Below are 18,678 nucleotides of genomic sequence, written 5' to 3' on the forward strand. Positions count from 1 at the left end.
GTTTAAAATAACATTACATTGTAGGCATCACGATGTGAAGTAAAACAAAAAGATGAAAAGTTAGGATGAAGTGATATTACTTGAGATCATCCTCTGGTAACATCTGACTTTGTTTATGTTTCAAAGAATTAGTTTATTGTAAATTTTCATCTTTTTACAAAACTTAACTTTACCCCAATTATATACTTTAATCCGTTGGATTTCAAGGTTCTATATTTCAAGTTTAAGACAGGTTTACAAAATCTTCTTTAAAGGCAGTGAAAATCATCAATTTTCGTAACTTTCATTTTTTTTTTAATTACAAAACAAAACACATTGTTACAAAATTCACTAATAATATTAAAAAAACACAAATATGGCTACAATATTACAAAACAACTAATTTTTTTTAAAAAAAAAAATACTTCTCTTGCTTTTTTAGATACAAAATCATTAAAAATACTATCAAGATCGATTTAATGTAATATATTTTTCTCTCTACATAATATTGTCAAACCATTCAACATTTTTTGCGACATCGATGACTTTAGATAACTCTTCAATAACTTTGGTTTTGAAAAAAATTCATTTTGCAATGTAACAATGACATGAATGGTTTAATAAGATGCTATATGCAATAAAAATATTTCGATAACAGTCAACAACTTTAACAAAGTCCAAAATTTCAATAGTGTACATTATATTATTTGGCAAAGTCATTTGCAACACCTTTAATTTTGAAAGTACATAGCAAATCCTAATTTCTAGGTTTAAAAATATCTACAAATGATTCTTTGATTTCTTCTGAAAAGTGTTCCTCAAGAAAATCCAATATTTTCTTATGAAAGTAGAGTATTTACTGGTAGAGAATATGCCGTCGGTTTTAGAGATACTAGTGTTATCTTTAGAAAATCCCAAGTTTTCCTGAAATAGGTTATCCATTCTAGAGGTAGAGATGTAAGACTAGAGATTCTTGATTTCTGATCAGTATAAATATGAAAATAGTTTTATTATTCAAAATGAAACATTTTCAAAGTAGAGTCTGTAAACTAAGTTAGCTTATACTTATTTGTGAGTCGTATAACCATACTTGATACGACCTAGAGACCTTTATAACGTTCTTAAGGCGTTAAAGTTAAATGACATTTGTACACCCCAGACATGCCTACCTAACTGTAGCTAGCAGTTCAGGTGCCGGATTGTCAGTCCCGAATAGATCTATCCACAAATCTCACGCTCTCCCTCCAGGAGACTCTGGTTATACTAGAAGGATTTATCCATGTACACCTAAGGGTACAGTAATGAAATAGCGCCTCACAATTCTATATAATCCAATTTACAAGCTAGAGAACATAGAGAACAAGCTAGTGACCATAGAGAACAAGCTAGTGACCATAGAGAACAAGCTAGTGACCATAGAAAATAGTAATTATCCTTAGATAATATACTTTATGCTTCTGAGAAAATATATTACATAACTATAGTTGTCATAGTTATAATATATTTATCCCTGAAATCTGATTCAGTAGAGACTGTCTAGAGATTATCCCAAACTATACCCATTATAGTTTGTTAGAGTTGATATAGAAAACACTTGTTAAACCTTTCTGTGATTAGTTAGATTTCCAAAATAATAGTTTTCCCTTATGCTCAACATAGTACAAAAAGGGATAAAATCCGAGTATGTTATAAAAAACTGGAAATAATTGGACTGGATTAACAAGTTTAAAACTTGATAAAAATACTTTAGAGTTATGGCTTGTATTCCCCCCTTGAAAACATTAAAACACGGAAAATATAGGGGTATAAACTCACCTGTAGTGAGTGACTTGAATGAAAGATCGATATAGGATTGCAGAGTGTTAAGTGAAGTCTTTGGCACAAACGAATCCTATTAACCATATAATGACACATATATGTATATAATTAGTGTATAAACAACTAATCATGAAAGGTAACACCCCTTGGGACTAGGAACACTTATACTGAAGTGCTACAATCACATATGATTGCATAAAAGGGGGTGTATGACCACTAAATGGGGTTTTCGGTCCAAGTGGTGTGATTCTAATAGTTTTCGGTCCATATGGTTTTCGGTTCATATGGATTTCGATCCATATGGTTCTCGGCTTCATATGATTTTCGGTCCATATGGTTCTTGGTTTCATATGATTTTCGGTCCATATGGTTCTCGGTCACGGGAGATGCACTTGACCGAAAACACCAATTGTTCCACAAAAAACGAATATTTTCAAGCCCCTAATTCGATATCCAAACTAATAACATGTAAAGGATGCAAGGACTTACAAATTTGAAGGCTAAGAATAGAGGTTTTTGGCCCAAAACACTTTCGTGTTCTTGAAGATCTAGTACAAAAGATGGAAATTTGTGGATGGATTCAAAGATGATTCAAGAAGAAGAAGTGATGTAGCAACATATATATGGAAGGATCTACTTACATTTATGAAGATTGGAAGAAAACTTGAAGATCCTTAGGAGAGATGTAACGATCGTCTTTCGAGGTATAAATTTATTTAGATTCTCAAGTTTTATTTTGGGCTATAATAGAATTGTATATGGGATTGGGCCTCTTTGTTTTGGGTCAAGACATAGTCTGCCCATAAGCCGTACGCGGGGCGTAAACCCGTTGTATGCTGGGTGTAATGATTAAATGAAACGCGAGGAGGAGAAGCGTACGCGCAGCGTACCATATGGTACGCCCGACGTACGCGGTCAGAGGAAAAACCCTAATTTTAGGGGTTTAAGGCTATATAAACCCCATTATAGCCTCCTTCCCTGTTTTCCCATCAGCCTCCTCACTCTCAAGAAAACCCTAAGTCGTTCTTATCCTCTCTTTGTGTGTGAAGAAGCTTTTGTGAGTGATTCAAGGAAAGGAAGTGGTGAAGAAGGAAGGGAAGAAGTTGGAGAAGAAGCTTGAGTTCAGGGATCTGGATTTAGCACCCTCTTGGTCAGCAAAGGAAGGTATAAAGTTTTGAACTTTCTTCCTCTTTCCTTCTAGATCTAGGTTATGAAAGTTTGGACATTTTTAAGTCCAAAGGTTGAGTCTTGATCTTGAAAGTCGGTTTTGGAGCTTGGATTGCCATCCTTAAGGCTCAGAAACATCTTCCTAGCAATAAAGTTACAATCTTTGTGGCTTATATGGAACCATGCATGAGATCTAGTTAGCTTTGTGGAAGTAGAATGTTATTTATGGAAGTTTGAGCCTTTATGAGACTTGTAAGCCATCAAGTAAGCAACTTTATGGCTTAAGACGTGGAACAAGCTTAGGATCTGGATTTGTAGCTTCTGGATCAGATTATTAAGCATTTAATGAGATTTTGGCTTAACAGGGATGTACGGTGGGCGTACAAGCGAGCAGCCAGTACCCTCAGCGTACCTTGGTGTACGCCCCGCGTACGCTGCCAGTTTGGGCTTCGAGTGTTTTGGGCCTCAGTGTGGGATGAGTTTTAGACTTAGGGTCTTTGGGCCTTAGTGGCCATCAGAATTCAGTTGCTTTGGGACCAAGGACTAGTATTGGGCTTGAGTAAGGCCCAATAAAAGGTTTTGGGCCCAATATAGAAAATTGGGCCATTAGTGGGCCTATAGTGGGGCCATTGATGGACTTAGAAGGAATTGAGGGTTTGGGCCATATTGTGACCCATGCCATAGTAGGGGTAAAAGGGTCATTTTACCCATAGGAGAATCCCTATTCTGATTTAGTGTTTTATTTCCCATGATAGCCAGGAAGCAACCGGAGCAGCAGTCAGGGATTTCTCATTCAGCAGTTTAGCAGTCAGCATCACGAGGTGAGTTTCCTTCTAGTAGGAACGGGTCTACGGCTACAATGACGGCCCGTTTAGTTAGCAGTAGTTCCGGATTCGGTCTAATGTAGTAGTTCAGGATGCTTGGTGTCTTTGTGATTCAATCATGTCTATGTGTTATGTGTTCCGGGATTCGGTCCTATGCAGTTAGTTCCGGACTCCGGTCCGATGCAGTTAGTTCCAGACTTAGGTCCGATGTAGTCAGTTTCGGCTTCAGTCCGATGCAGTTTCCGGACTTTGGTCCGATGCAGAGGGCAAGGCCTTGGTTAGTTCCGGACTTCAGTCCAATGCCGTTTCCGGACTTCGGTCCGATGCAGTGGGTAAGACCCAGGATGTGTTTATATGTTATTGTATGGTATGTGATAGTTTGGGGGAACTCACTAAGCTTCGTGCTTACAGTTTTCAGTTTTGGTTTTAGGTACTTCTGCATTGCACACACTACAACTTCAGTTTTATTCCTAGGAGTTTTTCTTAGTTATGATGTGATACAGTTCCGATACAGTTTGTGATACGACATTTTATTATGGTTTGAAATATTTAACGTATGGGTTTTATATTATGACATTCAGTATATGATTTTAGTATTATTAAACAAAAATTTTTGGGACGTATTTTTGGGTCGTTACAAGTTGGTATCAGAACCTTGGTTTGAGGGATTCGGATACACTTTCGGGTGTGTCTTGATGGGTTTTGGCCATATGAACATTCCTATGTGCACATGCAAACCCTAATGCTTGGATCTAGGTTTCTCTAATTAAACATGCTTTCTATCCAAGACTTCTAATGACTAATTAGGTATAAGAACAATACAAAACAGATCTAGAAACATACCTTTGAATCTCTTGTTTGATCTTGTTGTCTTGGAGCTCTAGAGTCACAATTGTCACTCCTCTAATGGCTTACAAACACCAACTAGCAAGGAGGATGATTTGAGAGAGAGGTTGGAGGAAGAAATCGGCCAAAGTATCTTTACTATGTTGGAGGTGCCGATTTCCCTTACCCAAGGGGTCTATTTATACTTGTAAGGCTCTTAGGGTTTCACCCTTAAACCCTAATTGGATAACTTAAACTTTAAGTAATCCTAATCCCTATCTAAGATAGTCTTGGACGATTTTAGGCTTATCCTAGCCCTAGAAATCGTCCATACCCTATCCCATAAGGATTTACAGCCCAAAGTGTAACTATCAGACAATTGACAGTTTATACCCTCTTATTTAATTAATCTCTTTAAGTCACCAAATTAATACTAATTAATCTATGACTTATATTAATTAAATAACTATATTATTATTCCTTATATTATTCTCATAATATATTAATAATATCTATTCTCTCATAATAAATCATCCTGTCAAGTTGCTATGGTGAAGGCAACCCAAAAGGACCATGCACAATCGGGTCAAATACTTGCCTAATATAGTTGCAGCCTTAGACACTATTCCAACATGTCTGAACTCAAACTAAGGAAATGGTAAAAGATTTTTAAAAGAAAAACATTTTTGAAAAAGAACTTAGAAATAAAAGAGTTTTGATAAGAGAAAAGGGTGTGGTGCATGCGATCAGCCGAGCTCAAGTAAGTACTCCCAAATTACCCATACAAGTTTATATTATGATTATCTGCTTCAGTTTCAGTAGAACAACATGCTAGTATAGGACTAAGGATCTAGGAGGATGTCTTATGTGCCTGCTTTATGTGTTTCAGCTTTATGAGAATTGCATGCTAGTATTTGAGTAGACAGCAGTAGAATAGCCTGATTAGGTTATGCCTGGTAATATGAGCTTAGCATTGTATGCTAGTACAATTTCTCGTTATGAGGATAGAATTGCTTGAGTAGTTTCCTGTGTCCAAATGCTACTTGCTTTGTGCTTTGTGGGACTCTGAGTAATAGGAGTTAGCCATTAGGTGAATACGTCACATCACATGTGATCAGGGTTGAATAATCTCAGAGTGTTGGATTTGGCCCTACTGCACAGCTCTCGTTTGAGTCTAACCGTTATAGGGATGACTCTTTTACTCGAAGGATTATCCGAGCCTCATCACATGTGATGGTATTCAGGTGATGACTAATTGGCATTACAAGGAGGCCTGCAACGACTGATGACTGGTTTTGGTTGAGTCAGAGATTTCCCTAGGGCAAGCCTAGGATGAGAGTAGCAGAGATTAGTAGCAATGTTAGTGGCTTGGTGGAATCAAGGCGGTCCTTGAGGAAGGTACAGGTAGATGTGGAAGGTAGTAGGGCCCCATACTACTGGAAGCAGAGGATCCGTACTTGAATCGAGGAAGGTTGAGATGAGACCGGAAAGCCTGTAGTAGTAGTGATCCCTCGAGATAAATCAGTATTTCTAACGTTTATCATGATGTGTTTTCAGAATGGTGGTTTTACGCCCTAGACCAGCAGGCGGCAGTTCAGGTGCCGCCTAGGGATCAGCATCAAGCTCGGGGGCCGAGCAGTTGGATGAGCAGACTAGAGAGTTCTTCACTTCAGAAGTTACTTGTATCATTCTCGAGCAGACTCCAGTGATCTTCTGTTCGATCAAGGAGGGTATACTAGAGTTGATGGAGGAGAAACTAGGCACATTCGTGCTGAGGTGGCGGCCATGATGGGGTCGCGCACGCATGCGTTCAAGGAGTTACGGGCATGTGGGGCTCCAGACTATCACAGGGCATGTATAATAATTTAACCGTTCATGTTAGAAAAAATTATTTAAAACATGAAGAAGAAGATGATGCATGTAATCAATGCAGGTACGGAAATATAAGCATATTGATTGCAAACTCATTTCCTAATAATAAATAAATTTAGAAGTACAATTATGTTTTCATTTTCTCACATTGAGGGGGTAATGGGTTATATAGTCCAATGATATTTGTTTTCTCTTCATAAATCATGGCACTATAATAATTTTGAATGGGGCCATATACAGAAAACCATTATATTTTAGTCATTTTTTTTTTGTTCAACATATTTTCCTTTACTTTCTTATTATAGCATCATACTTTCATTTCTTCCAGTTATAGCATCATACTTTGAAAAATATACCCAATTACACATGGCTACAATGGCTTGATAAGAAAAGTTGAAAGTAGAATGCTATAAATGGGTGGATTTTGAAAGTACCTATATGCTGGTCTTGGGTCATTTATTAAAGGCTAAAATGCTAGAAATAGCAATTTACTTTCATCGATTTGCTTATCAGAGCATCATACTTTCTCTTTTTCCTATTAAAGCATTGTAGTTTAAGAAACCCACCCAATTATAGCAGTGTCATCTAAATACAATGGATTTCTGTTGCTGTAATAGAAAGAATGAAAGTAGGACACGTGGATATATATATATATATATATATATATATATATATATATATATATATATATATATATGTTGATTAATTGCTAATAAAAGTACATCAAAGTCTGTTCATTTTCAAGTTTTAATTTGAATAAATGCTAATTAGTTGTGTTAATTAGCACCCTGGCAGTTTTGTTTTTTCTTGTTTCTATTTCCTTTTTTTCCCAGCTGTTCATGATTGATTTAGTATACCTTTTCTTTCATCCACCATCTACTTGTTCTCTCTTGCCAACAATATAAAGCATAGCATACAACTGATTTCTTGTTTTTAGTTATTTGGTTATATATAACAAGGGTATTTTGGTCATTTGACAAACCTTCTTCCTTAATGGAGTGTCAAACACCATGATCTGATTTCTCTTAATTCATCTTTTCACCATAAAATCCAACATTAACTTTGAATCTTTCACATGTAGGCCCAGATTTTTTGGCCTAGGTAGTCTTCTATCCTTATGCTGATTCTGTGTCTTTCAGAAGTATGCTTCTTATGATCCTTCCACTCGCTTCATGTCGTTGATTCTGTCTGTCACCACCAGAACCTCATAGAAGTTTCTGCTGACGTGTCACACTAGTGTTGACCTGGAATTTGTGAAAAGTCCAATGCCATATATTTTCTCTTCATAAATCATGGCACTCTACTTCTGCTTGCCTTATGTAATCCACCCAAGTTTGGAGAAATATTCTATGCTGACCACTTTGACCTACTATAGCAGGTTAAAGTGGTCACAATAGAAAATTTTGTCAAAGTTGAGTGACTTTAGTGAAATTAAGTGGACTAAACTTTGACAACTTTTTCAATTATGACCCACTTTAACCTGCTATAGTAGGTCAAATTTGTCGATATAGAAAGAAATTTCAAACTTGGGTAGGTTTGATGAGCTAAAACTGAAATGGAATTGTTAAACTGCAAAAAAATGGCTGAAATATTGTGATTTTTCTGTATATTGCCCTTTTGTAGTTCAACTTACATTGTCGATGTTACTGAACTACCTTAGTTTTGGGAAGCACTTGTGCATGTACATAGCAGACAGCTAAGCTTTGTTAATTTAAATAGATCCATTGATGTTTCATCTGTTGTTGTAGTGTTCTCAAGTAGGCGTTGCTTCTTGGTTCTTATGTCAATACTCCAAAATGATTTATATAATTGAGTGTCCTGCCCTATCAAGAGTGTTTCCATCCAATGTAGTGGGACAACTGAATAAGCTTGAAGAGTTGATAATAGAAGAATGTAAGTCAATGGTGGAGATATTTGAAAGTAAAGAAATAAACAAAGATGGTGTTGATAGTACTACGAATGTTGATGATGGAAGTGATGATACTTGTACTGCAATCACCCTCCCAAGGTCGACCAATATGACTCTGCTTCAATTGCCCAACCTAACAATATTGTATATATATAAATGTGAAGTATTGGAATATATATTCACAAGTTCCACACTTGAAAGCCTCAAGCAACTCAAAGAACTGACTGTAAAACAATGCAAGGCAATGAAAGTGATTGTGAAGGAAGATGGAGATTTACCAGAACTCAAGGGTTTCTTCCCTCGTCTCATGTCCCTTTTGCTGGTTGATTTACCATATCTCAAGGGTTTCTTCTTGGGGAAGCATTGGAAGAGGTCAAGTTGTATGGCTGCCCTCAAATGATGAATTTCACATCTGGTCACTCCATGACTCCGAAGCTCAACTACATACATACAACATTAGGCAAGCATAGTCTTGAATGTGGCCTCAACTTCCATTTGACAAATGTTACACATGAGGATGAGGTATGTTGTTACTTTACTTCTTCATTTAACCAGATGATCAGCATGTCGTTTTATGATGTTCAACATATTATTTGCTTACAAATTTAGATGGTTCATATGCAAAACATAGTATTTGCTTACACTATTAGGGGGGGGGGGGTTCCAGGTCGGTTCATATATAACCACTTCCCATTTTTTGTATCTATAAAAAGTTACGAAAATATGCAATTTTTTTTAATATAAGTTAATAATTCATTCCTAAGATATTAAGTGGTCTCTTATGTTATAAAAGATGTTATATTCACTAATTCATAAGTTAGCAATTTAATATTTTAATCAAGGTTAGATGAAGTAAAGACAAAAGGCCCAATTGACGCATTCATTGAGGGTGGTTTTTTCCATGTCCAAAGATTTTTGAACATATACTATACTAGTTTCCGTTTGATCAGAATCAGATCAACAACCCCTTCTTCTTTACAGTGTCCCTATTGTAACCACAAAAATCAACAAATACAGGGACCAAATTTGCAGTTTTCGCTAAAACGTATTTTAATTTGACAAAAAAAATTGATCGGTTTGTAGAAAAACAAAGTATTCAATTAAAGGAATAACAAAATAAGCACCTAAGAAAAAGTGCTTCTAAAATTCACAAAATATTTACGTTCCTTAAAAATACAAGACTTAAGAATTTATATCAAATATATGAACATAAAAAATTATTTTCTTGTGTATTACAAATGATACTTTTCAAGTTCATTCTTATTCAAATCATTTGTAAATTTCATAGAATGTGATCGTTTGGTATCTGACATAAATCATTAATTAGGAACTTAGAACTAACATCTTCATTTGGTTAAGAAAAGAAAACACAAAATAGATGGAAATTAAAGCATTGCCTTATTTTACATATTTTCTGTTGGTGATTTTATATCATCAAATATTATTTAAGTGTAATAGGATTAAATTTGTTGACCAAAAGTGATCTTGTTGAATATTGAACAAGTTAGGATGGTGTAGGAGTACACACTTGTTCAAGTTTTTCAAGATTCAAAGTACATTGCTATTTAGGGGCGAAGCCCCTAAACGAATGGGGGTCCGGGGGCAGCGCCCTTGGAGTGTAACGTCCGGGTTTTCAGGGCTAAGCATTTTGTCAATGTAATAGTCTATTGTAACTATTTTTGAAGTAATAAATATGAAATATTTGAGTATTATGTGAATTATGTGTGTTTATGTATTTATTATTTAATTATAAATGTAGAATTAATAAAGAATAAAAATGAGCGTCAAAATTAAAGTGTGATATAATCCCGATATCTCTACATAAAGTTGTAGAATATGTCTCGAGGTTTCCGTACATATAAAGAATGCCGAAATCCGAGCTATAACGAAGAAGTTATGGCCCGCCGAAGTTTTACGGCAAAACCGGCACGGCACCGGAAGACATAAAATAGTAACTTTACGATAGAAGACTTTTTAGCCTTAGAAATCTAAACAAAAGTTGTAGAATATGTTAAACTAAGAACATCGATAAAAAGAACGCCCAAATCCGACTTCGTATGAAGAAGTTACGCTTTTTCGAAGTTTCGGACTAGCAGTGTACTGCTCGAAATTTGAATGTTTGATCGAGCGGTTTTTAGCCGATACGACCTGAACGAGAATCAAAGATGTTGTTGAGAGTAGCGTAATGAGAAAAAGATGGGCAAAAACGGATGTCGGATGAAGAAGTTATGAGGATTTAACGGACCAATCGTGTCCCGGCCCGTTAATAATATAAAATTTAAAATCGAGCCAAAATTAGCCGACGAAGTCTAAACGAAAGTTGTAGAGTACGTTCCCACCTTAGCGTGGATATAAAGAATGTCAAAAACGGAGCTCGTATGCGAAAGTTACGAATTTTTGAAGTTAGAACTCGAAAATGCGAACACTGTTGCGAATCGGATGACGTGGCCGCTTCTGAACCGTTGCTTGCTGACTACGGCTTCGCTCCGGATCGCGCCACGACGCCTCGCCTTACGCCCCGCGTACGAGGACCAGTACGCCCCGCGTACCTTCGGCCTTATCCGTCCGAGAGCGAGTGCGAGCCAGCTGTTGCGAGCTGGCAGCCATCACCGAACTACGCCCCGCGTAGTGCTGCTGGACGCGCCGCGTAGACCGAGCCCTCGCGGCTATAAAAGGAGGCCGAGGGTGCCTCCATTTTTCACACCTTTCCACCTTCTTTCTCTCACTACTTTCTCTCTCTACAACCCCAAACCATCCCTAAGCCCTAGTTGAACCCCTAGTACCCTAAGGAAGCCCCGAGGCTCCCGGAGTCCCGAGAAAAAGGAGTTTTTCGGTTTCGAAACGCTGCTCCAATTGAGTCCCGGTTTTCGATAAAATTTGCTGTAAGTATGCTACGCTTACGCAATTTTTAATATAGCTTCCAAATAATTATAGGAATGTTATTAGGTCCTTAAAATAATTATTTGGGCTATTATTATGAGTTATATTGAGCATTATTAACGCTTAATAATAGTCAAACTAATTAATGTGTCGCGGTTATCGTTAAACTAAACCCTAGTGATATCGATACTAGGTTTTATCGAAGGAATATCATTTTAAGAGTATCGAAGCGCTGTCCGAGTGCTGAGTCACCACCTAATCAGGTGAGTGCATATTCACTTTCAACTTACACATAGATATGAAGTATTTAATATAAATTACGTGCAATGTGTGCATATTATCTGAATACTTGCTATCTATGCTGAATGAACGTTTTATACATGTTTTCAAAGATTTAAACTGTATATGTATTTTATATCTACAAAATGTGTTGGGTAAAACATGGGTAGATGTAATAGTTGCTGTGTGACAAAATAAAATAATGAGAGGCCTCGTTATAGATGTTATTGATGATCCAGTCATCTAGCGGAGTATAGATGACGACCACGGACTATTCTAGACAGTCCAGTGGAACACTAGCAGGCTCGCAACCTGTAGGTGTTTATTTGAACTGTGTGCTCACCAGATGTACTCCATCCCCCACATGGTTGCCTATTAGGACATTTATTGCTGAGGAATCCCCTTAGCAGTAGTGTCCATCCCGATGATGATCCTTAGGCTAGGTCCCTTATGTAGGTGTTTAGGGACGTAAAGTGAGGATAACGGGAACGGGTAATCGGGTTATTGTTGATTGATGAAATTAATAAACTTATTTATTGTGGGTTGAAAACCCTATGTGCTCACCAGGCTCCCAAGCCTGACCCACTCAGTTTTATGCATTACAGGTAGTGGCGCATGAGCATAGGTGTGATGTTTTTGGACGAGGGATTACGGATATAGGCCTGTAGATATGAAATAATGTAGTAAGGCTTATATTGTACTGTTTATACTTTTGATCTGTACGAACATGACACCCCGAGTCTTTTAATGAATACATTTCTATGGAAATGCTTTTGATAAATCTTTATCATATTATTGTTTTGGGACAAATTCCGCAAACCTTTTATTAAAAGATAACTCTGATTTTGAAATAAAGTATAAACAAAACCGGTCTTTTCTGGCCGTGATTTTGGGGATGTCACAGTTGGTATCAGAGCATTAGTTTAAGCGAACTAGGAATATGGATTTATTTCTAGACTTAAACTTAGAATGCTAAGCGATGATTGTGAGGTGTGAGCACTAGATTATTTTAGGAATTGTGCCTAGAATGCTCTTATGTGCTAAATGCTTTATGCATGATATGCTGTTATTATGTTCGGATCTATGGTCTGTTGCCGACCGGATCTGGAAACCTTATGTGTTTAGGATTCTAAACGTACGACTACGATATTAGAACTAGCATGTAAACGTTTCGGAGTGATAAGGACGATTTAAAACGTCTCTCCTAAATAAAGATCTGAATTCGCCTTATTCGGTGTATAGATCAAGATGGTAAGGACCCGTAGCGGAAACGTAAACGCAAATGGGAACGGACACCAACCCCCCGTGATCGAGCAAATACCAGTTGTGGAAGCCGCTACCGGACTAATAACGATGGCCGGAGTGCAAGCGATGATCCAGGCAATGTTGGATCGTCAAATGGAGGAAACTAGACGTTTGCTCCAGCAAAATCGTGAGGAAGCCACTATTCAGATCGAACAGCCCGAGTTGAACGAAGGGCAGACTGAGGAAGGAGACTACAGTGGAACCGTTGGTTAAGCCAACCCACCACTAGTTCAACAAAACAACCAAGGAGACGAAGTCGAGAGGAATGGATGCAAGTACAAGGATTTTCTTACTTGCAAGCCATCGACTTTCACGGGAAAAGAGGATCCAATCGGGGTCATGGATTGGATCTCGGAGATGGAATTAGCTTTCATGACGTGCGGTTGCAGAGGAAAGCTACAAACCACGTTTGCAGTACGTCAGTTCCGAGGAAGCGCTGTACGTTGGTGGAATACCTTGGGGAAGACTTTAAGCCCCAACAAGCCCCTGCAACTGACATGGGCAGAATTTCTGGTGCAATTCAAACGAAAGTACTGCTCAACTCAAAACCTGCTTGAGCTAGAGAACCAGTTTCTAACCCTGAAGAAGGGAAGCATGTCAATCGATGAATACACGAACAACTTCACAGAAAAGATGGAGTTTGCCTTGCGTCTTGTTCCGGATGAGCTGACGAAAATTGATAAGTACGCAAAGGGACTTCCATGGGAGTACGCGGTGCCAGTACGTCAGACACCTACTTTGGAGGCAGCTATCTGGGCTGCCAAGTCTGTGGAGGACATGATTAAGGGAAGAGCTGCCAGCAAAATCGAGGTTGGCGAGAAGAGGAAATTTGAAGGGTCTACTAAACCCAACAAAAAGAAGAACAAGTTCGGTTCAAAAAGATTCGGGGGAGGAAACGAATTTAAATGGTGCGAGAAGTGCAAGAAGAAGCACTCGGGAAAATGTAGCGATGAAGTAACCTGCTACAAGTGTGGGAAAACAGGGCACTATGCCAATGAGTGCACCACCAACAAGAAGGTGTGCTACGAATGTCGTGAAGAAGGGCATATTGCTAAGGATTGCCCAAAGAAGAAAGATGCGGGAAGGCCCAACATACCACCAAAACCAAAGGCGAGAGCCTTTCAGATGACGCTCGAGGCTGCGAAGGAGGCAGCAGACGTCGCTTCAGGTACCTTTCTTGTAAATGGTTTACCTGCAAATATACTATTTGATTCCGGAGCCAATTACTCCTTTGTGTCGCATAAATTTGGTGGAAAATTAGCATTACCTGTAGAAAAACTAGATAATGCCCTGATTGTAGAAGTTGCCAGTGGCAAATTCGTACCTGTTAGTAATCGTATTAGGAACATCGTCATTGACCTAAACGGAAACGAATTCCATGAGGAACTATTACCCATAGAGTTAAATGGTTTCGACATCGTTTTGGGTATGGATTGGCTTAGCGCCAACGATGCCGAGATATTATGCCGAAAGAAGATAGTTAGGATAAACCCACCCGGAAAGGAATCATTTATGGTGTACGGGGACAAACGCAGAGTGAATTCTGGAATCATCTCCTTGATGAAAGCCAGGAAATGTTTGTCCAAGGGATGTGCATCGTACTTGGCATTCGTAATCGATGCTAAGAAAGAAAAGAAAGAGGTGCAGAATATACCGGTTGTGTGCGATTATCCGGAAGTCTTTCCCGAAGATCTTCCCGGATTACCACATGATAGGCAAGTAGAGTTTTGTATAGACTTATTACCAGGAACAACACCGATAGCAAAGGCACCTTACCGATTAGCACCGACGGAGATGAAGGAGCTCATGACGCAACTTCAGGAGCTGTTGGACAGCGGTTTCATTCGACCTAGTTCATCACCCTGGGGAGCTCCGGTGTTATTCGTGAAGAAGAAGGACAGAAGCATGAGGATGTGCATAGACTACCGAGAGTTGAATAAGGCAATGGTAAAGAACAAGTATCCATTGCCGAGGATTGATGATCTATTCGATCAGCTGCAAGGTTCGAGCTACTTCTCAAAGATCGATCTTAGGTCAGGATATCATCAGCTGAAGGTGAGAGAGCAGGATATTGAGAATACTGCATTCAGAACAAGATATGGGCACTACAAGTTCTTGGTTATGTCATTCGGACTAACCAATGCTCCCGCGGCATTCATAGATTTGATGAATAGGGTTTGTAAACCATTCCTCGATAAATCTGTGATAGTGTTCATCGATGACATTCTCATTTACTCGAAAAGCCAGGAGGAGCATGGCAAGCATCTACGAGAAGTGTTGGAGGTGTTAAAGAAGGAGAAGCTTTTTGCAAAGTTCTCCAAATGCGACTTTTGGATACGGGAAGTCCAATTCTTGGGTCATGTTGTTAACCAAGAAGGAATAATGGTTGACCCCGCCAAGATCGAAGCTGTGATGAAGTGGGAACGTCCGAAGAATCCCACGGAGATTCGAAGCTTTCTAGGATTAGCCGGATATTACCGACGATTTATCCAAGGCTTTTCTTCGATAGCTGCTCCATTAACAGCTTTGACCCATAAAGGAGCTACGTATACATGGAGTGAGAAACACGATGAGGCGTTCAAGAAGCTAAAGAAGAAATTATGTGAAGCACCGATACTTTCTCTACCTGATGGAGTCGAAGATTTCGTAGTTTATAGTGATGCATCTGGAGTCGGGTTAGGTTGTGTTCTGACCCAAAGAGAAAAGGTGATAGCATACGCATCTCGACAATTGAAAGAGCACGAAAAGAACTACCCCACTCATGATCTGGAGTTGGCAGCGGTAGTATTTGCCTTAAAGATATGGAGGCATTACCTCTACGGCACGAAGTGCAAGCTCTTCACTGATCATAAGAGTCTCCAGTATCTCTTTAATCAGAAGGAGTTGAACATGAGGCAACGACGCTGGCTAAAACTTCTCAAGGATTACGATTGTGAGATACTTTACCACCCAGGTAAAGCAAATATTGTTGCTGATGCTCTCAGTCGGAAAGTCAATCTTGAAAGAAAAAGGCCAAGAGCATTAAGAATTGAAGTCGTCTCGACGATTGTGGAAAGTATCATGAAAGCTCAAGAGGAAGCCCTAGAAAAGAATGACCGAAAGGAAGAACGTTTGGGAAAAACGTTAGTGTTCGGTACAAACAGTCGAGGACTGAAGGTATTCCAAGGTCGAATTTGGGTACCTAAGACGGGAGGAATAAGAGATCTCCTAATGGAAGAAGCACACAAGACCATGTACTCGATTCATCCCAGTAGCACTAAAATGTATAGGGACCTAAAACCCTACTACCGGTGGCCGACGATGAAGCTCGATGTTGCGAAGTATGTGGCTGAGTGCGTAACATGTGCAAGGGTTAAGGCACAACATCAGAAACCGTATGGGAGTTTAGAACCTTTACCTGTACCCATGGGTAAATGGGAAGACATCACCATGGATTTTGTGACTAAACTGCCCAGAACGAAGAATGGACACGACATGATTTGGGTAGTCGTGGATCGTTTCACCAAGAGTGCACACTTCATAGCAGCCAACGAGAAGTGGTCTATGGATAAGCTCGCAAATGCTTACGTGAAGGAAATTGTAAGACTTCACGGTGTCCCTCTTACGATTGTGTCAGATCGTGATAGTCGTTTCACGTCAAGGTTTTGGAGGAGTCTACAAGAGGAGTTGGGTACGAAGTTGTGTTTGAGTACTGCTTACCATCCGCAAACTGATGGTCAGAGCGAAAGAACGATTCAGACGTTGGAAGATATGCTGAGAGCATGTACCCTCGAATTCCAAGGGAATTGGGACGAACACTTACCTCTAGTAGAATTTTCTTACAACAATAGTTTTCACTCGAGCATCAAGATGGCACCTTATCAAGCCTTGTATGGACAGAAGTGTCGTACGCCGTCTTGTTGGCTTGAAGCCGGAGAGAAGCAGTTTATGGGCCCCGATATGGTCCATGAGACTGCTGAGAAATTGAAGGTGATTAGGGAAAGAATGCTAGCAGCTCAGGATCGTCAGAAGAGCTATGCTGACAAGAAAAGACGACCGATAACCTTCGAAGTTGGGGATTCCGTTTTACTTAAAGTCTCACCGTGGAAGGGACTTATACGATTTGGAAAATGAGGAAAGTTGAATCCAAGGTTTATTGGACCGTTCAAAGTTCTTCAGAGGATTGGGAACCAAGCTTACAAGCTGGAATTGCCCGAAGAACTCAATGGTATTCATAACACCTTCCATGTGTGTTATTTGAGGAAATTCGTGGGAGATGTTCTCGACATAATTCTAATCTCAGAGTTAAGGATAGATGAAAATAAAAGGCTGATCGAAGAGCCCGAGGCAATTGTTGACCGTAAGACTAAGAAGTTACGACGCAAGATGGTCGACTTAGTGCTAGTCCAATGGAAACATTCGAATGGGCTGAATCTCACTTGGGAAACAGAGGATAACATGATGAGTCGTTATCCACATCTGTTTGCTGATGCATGATTCCGGGACGGAATCATCATAAGGGGGAGAGAATTGTAATGCCCGGGTTTTCAGGGCTAAGCATTTTGTCAATGTAATAGTCTAGGTCAACTATTGTAACTCTTTTTGAAGTAATAAATATGAAATATTTGAGTATTATGTGAATTATGTGTGTTTATGTGTTTATTATTTAATTATAAATGTAGAATTAATAAAGAATAAAAATGAGCGTCAGAATTAAAGTGTGAGATAATCCCGATATCTCTACATAAAGTGTGTTATGGCCCGCCGAAGTTTTACGGCAAAACCGGCACGGCACCGGAAGACATAAAATAGTAAATTTACGATAGAAGACTTTTTAGCCTTAGAAATCTAAATAAAAGTTGTAGAATATGTTAAACTAAGAACATCGATAAAAAGAACGCCCAAATCCGACTTCGTATGAAGAAGTTACGCTTTTTCGAAGTTTCGGACTAGCAGTGTACTGCCCGAAATTCGAATGTTTGATCGAGCGGTTTTTAGCCGACACGACCTGAACGAGAATCAAAGATCTTGTTGAGAGTAGCGTAACGAGAAAAAGATGGGCAAAAACGGATGTCGGATGAAGAAGTTATGAGGATTTAACGGACAAATCGTGTCCCGGCCCGTTAATAATATAAAATTTAAAATAGAGCCAAAATTAGCCGACGAAGTCTAAACGAAAGTTGTAGAGTACGTTCGCACCTTCGCGTGGATATAAAGAACATCAAAAACGGAGCTCGTATGCGAAAGTTACGAATTTTTGAAGTTAGAACTCGAAAATGCGAACACTGTTGCGAATCGGATGACGTGGCCGCTTCTGAACCGTTGCTTGCTGACCACGGCTTCGCTCCGGATCGCGCCACGACGCCTCGCCTTACGCCCCGCGTACGAGGACCGGTACGCCCCGCGTACCTTCAGCCTTATCCGTCCGAGAGCGAGTGCGAGCCAGCTGTTGCGAGCTGGCAGCCATCACCGAACTACGCCCCGCGTAGTGCTGCTGGACGCGCCGTGTAGACCGAGCCCTCGCGGCTATAAAAGGAGGCCGAGGGTGCCTCCATTTTCACACCTTTCCACCTTCTTTCTCTCACTACTTTCTCTCTCTACAACCCCAAACCATCCCTAAGCCCTAGTTGAACCCCTAGCACCCTAAGGAAGCCGCGAGGCTCCCGAAGTCCCGAGAAAAAGGAGTTTTTCGGTTTCGAAACGCTGCTCCAATTGAGTCCCGGTTTTCGATAAAATTCGCTGTAAGTATGCTACGCTTACGCAATTTTTAATATAGCTTCCAAATAATTATAGGAATGTTATTAGGTCCTTAAAATAATTATTTGGGCTATTATTATGAGT

General features: G+C 39.3%; 1 long non-coding RNA gene across 3 annotated transcripts; it reads left to right on the forward strand.

Moving 5' to 3' along the window:
• The first annotated feature begins 430 nt into the window (after positions 1-430).
• LOC145030587 (uncharacterized) lies at positions 431-9,025 on the forward strand. 3 transcript variants are annotated; one of them, XR_013676642.1, is made up of 4 exons: positions 431-2,501; positions 2,847-2,961; positions 3,330-6,546; positions 8,234-9,025. It is a non-coding gene; the product is annotated as an uncharacterized LOC145030587 (long non-coding RNA). The 3 variants fall into 3 exon arrangements; XR_013676640.1 differs by lacking the exon at positions 8,234-9,025 and having other exon boundaries at positions 3,330-7,111; XR_013676641.1 differs by lacking the exon at positions 8,234-9,025 and having other exon boundaries at positions 3,720-7,111.
• Positions 9,026-18,678: the final 9,653 nt, after the last annotated feature.

This window comes from Lactuca saligna, chromosome 2 (assembly GCF_052625555.1).
Source record: "Lactuca saligna cultivar CGN05327 chromosome 2, ASM5262555v1, whole genome shotgun sequence".
Classification (NCBI taxonomy): domain Eukaryota; kingdom Viridiplantae; phylum Streptophyta; class Magnoliopsida; order Asterales; family Asteraceae; genus Lactuca; species Lactuca saligna.